We start from the raw sequence: 6,000 nt of genomic DNA on the forward strand, positions 1-6,000 counted from the left end.
TAAATATGATGGTGTGTTGTTGTCTGCTGTTGCATAGGATGTGGAGAATCATATTTTTTTCAATGGCATTTTGCATAGTAGACTATGAATGTGATGCTTTCGACCGATACTTTTTCGAGCAATTGAGAAGTATTTTACTATGCAAAATGCCACCGCAAAATATGATTCTCTGCATCCTGTGCAACGGCAGACACAACAAACTGCCATATTGACTTCTCAAAAATGTCCAAACAACAACTATGACTTTTCTCATTTGTTCGAAACCAAGAATCCAAGCTCCATATGCCACAAAAAAGTATTTGAAACTACCATTTTCATCAATCTTAACGCCGTTTTACTTTCCGGATTTGATGTCCTAAGCATATGACTATATGCATCAACCACTCCATATTCATGTTTTCTTAGGATTAACACTTTATATGGAAGGTATCTAGACTGACTTTACTCGAGTAAACAACTCGCATCGGGTTGGGTTAGGAGACAGGTAGCAGAGTTATTTCAACTTAATTTGGGAACTTTGTCTTGCCTAACATGAGTGACGAATCCTGAACCAGGAGCATAACCGTACACTGACTCATTTTAGACAGAAGTCTTATGGAGCGTATCCGCACACGATGTGTATAAAAAAATTGAAGAGACTCAAAAAATGTGCGAGAAGAGACAATTTATATATAGTCTCACAAAATCTAAACAATAAATCATCAAATAGCACATTATCCAAATAATTAAAATAGTCCAAATAATCAATGTACTGAGATCAAATTCTAAAATAAAAAGTCTCTAGCAAAGTCGCTAGATCTGTCACACCTCTTTAATTACAATAGTTAATGATTGTGACAGATTCTTTTTTGAAAAATAAAATTGAAAAGAAAACAATTTTTTCTTTTTTTTGAATCGGCACTTGGAATTGAGTTTTTTTGGGTGTTTCAAGTCACCTGCTAATTCCTAATTTAAAAAAGAAAAGACTCTTCATTTTTAATTTACGAAAACAAAGATTGGGTAAGAAATTCTATTGATCAAAGGGAAGCTATGAGGCACCCTCTTAGTCTCATGGTTCTAGCACGGTCGATTTATCAACTCATTTTTGGCTAAAATAATATAATAATGTAAATTTGCGTTAGTCACTAATTTTTAATAAAATAATTTGTCCAGGAGTGTGGCCACACAAAAGATCTCTTTTTAGAGAATAAATATACACATCAAGGATTATAACTGAACACATGATTGTATTTAATAAATATTATTTATTAAATAAAACAAATAATTAATGACACAATTCCTTTAAAATGATATGGAAAAATCATTCAATTTATTGCAACATGAATACATGAAATATGATATCTATTTTAAAAAAAGTAACGTGTATATATATATATATATATATATACTAGATGAGTGATGGCTCGTGCTGTGCACGGGCCCAACATAGTTGAAAAATATGATTGGAAGGAAATTTCATGTTTTTATCACTTGAAAAATTAAAATTTGTACAACTTAATCGAGCATATAATAATCACATAAATACCGAGTCAAATATGGTTATTTCCTAATACCGTAGTCAAATCAAAATAAATCATAATACATCTAATCTCCCTGAAAAAAGGAGAGCTCCAAAGATCTGTTGATGATCATCTTCATCATTCTCTTGAATTCTTTTGTGAAACTGCAGGTATATGGAGGGCTAGGTATCACTGATTCTTCGTCTCCGTAGTAAATAGGCATACTTCCTATTTGATTCTCTAGCATTAAAAGGAGAAAAAAATCATAGATGAAGTGACTTAGCTGAAACATTTCACAAAGGAAATCACATTCCCTAGCCATAAATTGGACGACATTTAACTCAACAACAATAACCTCGTAAGTAGGCAGTAACACAGATGAATGAATTCAACAAACTGATTGCTACATAGGATGACAAAACAAAAGATTTCAAAAACTTATAAGTTATGGCTAATGCTGCAAAACATTGACTTTTAATTGTATTCAGACTCATACATTTTTTGGCATCTTCAACATTATGAGGATCCACCCAAAGAAAATATAGTATTTGAGTTCTCACAATAAAAAAGATAATATCATAGCAACTTCGCTGCTGGAACTTTCCTAGAAACACCATAATATACTCGAGTAATGTATTAGTAGATCTCTTGAAACCTTTGATCTAAACTCTTTCTAAAATATTCTAATGAGTAAGAAATAATGTACATTTTGTTGGGGTTTAGCAAGTGTGAATGGGAAAAGAAAAGAGAGAATATGAAAAGTGAGGGAACTATTTTGGAGGGAAAATGAAAAGTCATTTGCAAAGTGCGAATGAAAAGTTATTTCTCTCATATCGGCAAAAGAAAGGGAAATTGTTGTCCTTATATAATGAAACACTTACATTACTTCTTAAAGATCTAAGAAGAAGATGACCCTCGCACCGTCGTCGTCGTCGCTCGCTCGGCTTCGCCTTCGGCTTCAGATTTGGCAAATGATGTGATTGATAAATTTTTTGGACAAAATTTATTTAATCAGTTTTTGTTAAATCAAATAAATCTTGTTAATATTATCTCTTATAAATTTGCGGATAACGGTAACATTCCGAAAAGTTGTTACCCTTTTCGAAAAGTCGTTACATTCCGAAAAGTTGTTACTTTCCAAAAAGTCGTTATTTTCCTAACAGACACATTTTTTCAAAAAGTTGTTATTTTTTCCAAAAGACACAACTTTCTGGAATAAACGGGTCTGAACAGATTTCTCTGAGCAAACACGTTTCTTGATGAAAATGGCTATAAAAGGAAGTCAATTTTTGATTTTTCAAACAATGAAAATTTCCTTCTCTGCATTTATTTTTCTCTCAAATAAAATCAAGTGTCGATCGACTGAGTCTGTGTGACTTGTTGCTATTATGAAGTTCACTGAAGTTAAAGAAATTTGAGGTACCGCTATTTCTTTAACAGGTTTAATCCGTTTTATCTTGGGTACAGTGAGGGAATTAAATTTCTTAAGGACATAGTAGTTTCTGTGGACTCGGATTACTTCTTGTATTTTATGTATTTTCTGCTTCATCTTATTTCTGTTTCTGTTTATTGGTTAACCTTACAAATACAGGTTAATTTAACAATCTTAAGAAACTTAGCAAAGTTTCTGTATTTGAGGTTTCTGGAGATTAAAACCTTTATGGTTTTCTACTCTGCTTGAATTTTTAAAATTCATTCGATTAACGATTAAAAGAACATAAAAAACTTAATCGTTAACTCAGAAACACTTTGTGTAAAGATTTGTTCTTTACTGTTAGTATTTCAAGTACTTAACTTATCTGTCATTTGTGATAGAAAAAAAAGACTAATTCAAGTCAAACAAATGCTGGAACAGTAAGTGCTGCAACTACATCTGCAATGTTTTCTGGAGTCGACTTTAAGAGATGACAGAAAAAGATGTTCTTCTATCTCACTACTTTGAGTCTGCAGAAGTTAATTAATGAGAATGTTCCTGTTATGTCAGATGAAACTCGGGCTGATGAACGATTCTTGGTAACAGAAGCATGGACACACTCAGATTTTTTGTGTAAAAATTATATTTTGAGTGGTCTGCAAGATGATCTGTACAATGTGTACAACAATACCAAAACCTCAAAAGAAATCTGGGATGCTTTAGAAAAGAAGTACAAAACAGAAGATGCCGGAAAGAAAAAAATCATTGTGGCAAAATTTCTGGACTTAAGATGATAGACAGTAAGACTGTTGTCACCCAAGTTCAAGAATTGCAGGTCATAATCCACGGTCTCCTTGCTGAAGGTATAAATTTATTTAATGCCTATGTTAGAAATATTAAGTTTTCCCTTAATACTCACATAATCTTTAATGTAGGATTGATTGTGAATGATGTTTTTCAAGTGACTGCAATTATTGAAAAGTTACCTCCATAATGGAAGGACTTCAAAAATTACTTGAAACACACAAACGCAAGGAGATGACTGTTGAAGATCTCATAGTAAGGTTGAGAATCGAAGAGGATAATAAGGCTGCAGTTAAGAGGTCACGTGGTAATTCAGCAATATCTAGAGTAAATTTTGTTGAAGAAGATCCCAGAAAATTAAAGAAAAGAAAGAAAGCATCTGGTCCAAAAAGCAATCCTTTTAAGAAGAAATTCAATGGAAACTGCTTTAACTGTGGTAAACATGATCATAGGGCTAATGAATGCCGAGGTCCAAAGAAGGACAAGAAAAAGAAGGATCAAGCAAATTTGGATGAATCCAAAGGAGAAATATCTCTGTGCAATGCTTTCAGAATGTAACTTGGTTGGAAATCCAAGAGAATGGTGGATAGATTTTGATGCCTCATGCCATGTTTGTGCCAACAAAGAATTATTTTCATCATATACTCCAGCACTTACAGATAAAATTTTTTTTATGGCAAACTCCGCTGTTGCAAAGGTGGAAGGAACTGGCAAAGTCCTATTAAAGATGACATCAGGCAAGGTGGTGACTTTGAATAGGGTCTCATATGTTCCAGAATTGAGAAAGAATTTAGTTTCAATTCCAGTTCTGACCAAGAATGGATTTAAATGTGTATTTGTTTCTGATAGAGTAGTAGTAAGCAAAAATGATATGTATGTTGGAAAAGACTACCTTAGAGATGGCCTTTTCAAACTCAATGTAATTGTAGTTGATATGAATAAAGATTTTGCTTCTTCTTACTTGCTTGAGTCTAAATGTTTATGGCATGAACGATTGGGACACGTTAATAACAAAACCTTGCGAAAACTGATTAACTTAAATATTTTGTCTAAATTTGAGTGCAATAAATAAAAAGTCAAATTTGTGTTGAATCTAAGTATGCTAAGCATTCTTATAAATCTGTTGAAAGGAATTCAAATCCTTTAGAATTGATTCACACTGATATTTGTGACAAGAAGTCAACACCATCATGTGGTGGGAAAAAGTATTTCATAACTTTTATTGATGATTGGACTAGATATTGGTATGTATATTTACTAAATGACAAGGATGAAACAATAGATGCATTTAGGCAATATAAAACTGAAGTTGAAAATCAGTTAGATAAAAAGACAAAATGATCACAAGTGACAGAGGTGGAGAATATGAATCTCCATTTGCAGAAATATGTTTAGAAAATGGAATAATCCATCAAACTACTGCTCCCTACACTCCTCAGTCTAATGGAATTGCAGAAAGGAAAAACAAAACTTTAAAAGAAATGATGACTGCATTACTTATAAGTTCAGGTCTACCACAATACATGTGGGGGGAAGCTATCCTTACAGCAAATCAAATACTTAAAGAGTGCCTCACTCAAAGACAAATGTGATTCCATATGAGAAATGGAAAGGTAGAAAACCCAATCTCAAATATTTCAATGTGTGGGGGTGTCTATCCAAAGTCCAAGTTCCTATACCTAAGAGGGTAAAAATAGGGCCTAAGACTGTGGATTGTGTATTCATTGGATATGCCACAAACAGTAGGGCATGTCAATTTTTGGTTCATAAGTCCGAACATTCGGATATTCATGATAATACAGTAATGGAATCAGATAGTGCTGAATTTTTTGAACATATCTATTCGTATAAAACTAGACTTGAGTCATCCAGTGGGGGATCTAAACAACCCAGAGAAGAACCAAAAGAGAATGAACATAATGAAGAAAGTCCAAGACGCAGTAAACGTCAAAAGACATCTACTTCATTTGGATCAGATTTTGTAACATTTCTTCTTGAAAGTGAGCCTCAAACATTCAAGGAAGCAATGTTGTCTAGCGACTCAACCTCTTGGAAGGAGACTGTTAATAGTGAAATAGAATCAATCTTAAGCAATCATACTTGGGAGTTGATTGATCTTCCGCCAGGGAACAAACCCTTAGGTTCAAAATGGATCTTTAAAAGGAAGATGAAAGATGGTGGAACTATTGAAAAATATAAAGCAAGACTTGTTGTCAAAGGTTTAGACAAAAAGAAGGTCTTGATTATTTTGACACATACTCGCCTGTGACTAGGATTACATCA

This window comes from Solanum lycopersicum, chromosome 5, assembly GCF_036512215.1.
Source record: "Solanum lycopersicum chromosome 5, SLM_r2.1".
NCBI classification, from domain to species: domain Eukaryota; kingdom Viridiplantae; phylum Streptophyta; class Magnoliopsida; order Solanales; family Solanaceae; genus Solanum; species Solanum lycopersicum.